General features: G+C 46.9%; 1 protein-coding gene across 1 annotated transcript in view; it reads right to left on the reverse strand.

Moving 5' to 3' along the window:
• Positions 1-1472, reverse strand: part of TMCO1 (transmembrane and coiled-coil domains 1) — a gene marked incomplete at its 5' end in the record, with an annotated part of 55288 nt that overhangs the window by 23728 nt on the left and 30088 nt on the right.

Consider the following 1472-nt stretch of genomic DNA (forward strand, 5'->3'; position numbering starts at 1 on the left):
TTTTGAAGAGGTTTTGGCTATAGGGCGTGTGCGCTCGCCAGACAGACAGAGAGACATAGAGACAGAAAGCGAGAAATCACCCCCAGGGGGGATGGCCATGCCGCAATCCCTTCTCCTCCATTCTCCTCTCGGGATCTTGGACACACACGCACATGCGCCCAGCGTGAGTTTTAAGCCACCGTGGGAGTCCAGCAACATAGCCATTACGCTAACTTCTGGTCCCTAAAAATAATTCTTTAAAAATATTTGCTAGGAGGTATGTGTGCTTGCCAGAGACAGAGAGGGAGAGGAAGGCCCCCTTCATTGCTCCCCTCCGTGGGGCAGGGTCACAGCACAGCCCCCCCCCACTTCTCCACCCTGCCGGGAGTCTGGGCACGTGCCGTACACACGCTTGCCATGTTTTCAAGCTGCTGGGTCTGAGATCTGAACTGTTAATTCAGTCATTTGGCTCTCTTAACCACTAGGCCACAGGGGAGACCCAACTACCTCATTCTGAAGTAATAAACTAGTAATGACTTTAAAGTAGACAGAAAATACGAGTGGACTTGGAAAAGTTCACAGAAAAATGGAATTCAAGGACAAGTTTATTTTGGTGCAAAAATATTTTAAATTTTTAAATATTTAAAATTAAATAAGTTTAAGAGGCTAGCGCTATAGCGTAGTGGTTAAAGAAGCTGGATGCCATGTGGTTGACCATGGTTTAAATCCTGGCCCCAGCAGCTTGAAAAAAAGACACCAGGTGTGTGCGTGCCCAACATCCTGGAAGAACTTTTTATGGAGATGAGACTGTAGCATGACCACCCCAACTGGGAGTGCTGGGAGTGCTTCCTCCTTCTCTCTCTCTTTCTGCCTCCCTGTCTCTCTGACAACTGTATGTGCCCTTTGGCGATTTAATAAAAATTTAAAACCATGGTCCAGCCCCATGGCTTGGTGGTTAAAGGACTTGGATCCTACTTAGCTGGCTGTGGTGGACTGAAAAAGTGTTCTGAGTGTGTGTGCAAGTGTGCCCAAAATTCCCACAGGATAAAGAAACGGTGAAGGGACTCAGAATGACCACACCCCACTGGGGAATGCTTTCTCCCTCCCCCTCTGGTAAGCACGTGTGCTCTATGGCAATTAAAAAACAAAAAACTATGCAGTTTTTTCATAATAAGCATTTCTATGAGCTTTTAAAAGACCTCTTCTATTGAATTATATCTGTCTTATATATAAAATATCTTCAAAAATAAGAGGGTTGGGATCAGCAGTTAGCATAATGGCTATGTCACTGAACTCCCATATAGTCAACCATAATTCAAGTCCTGGACCCGGTGGCTTAAACTCACGGCAGGCGCGTGTGCATGCGTGCCCAAGATCCTGAGAGGAGAATGGAGGAGAAGGGACTGCAGTGTGGCCATCCCCCCTGGGGGGTGATTTCTTGCTTTCTGTCTCTCTGTCTCTCTGTCTTTCTGGTGAGCGCACGCGCCCTATAG

This window comes from Tupaia chinensis, unplaced genomic scaffold (assembly GCF_000334495.1).
Source record: "Tupaia chinensis unplaced genomic scaffold, TupChi_1.0 Scaffold000070_1, whole genome shotgun sequence".
NCBI classification, from domain to species: Eukaryota; Metazoa; Chordata; class Mammalia; order Scandentia; family Tupaiidae; genus Tupaia; species Tupaia belangeri.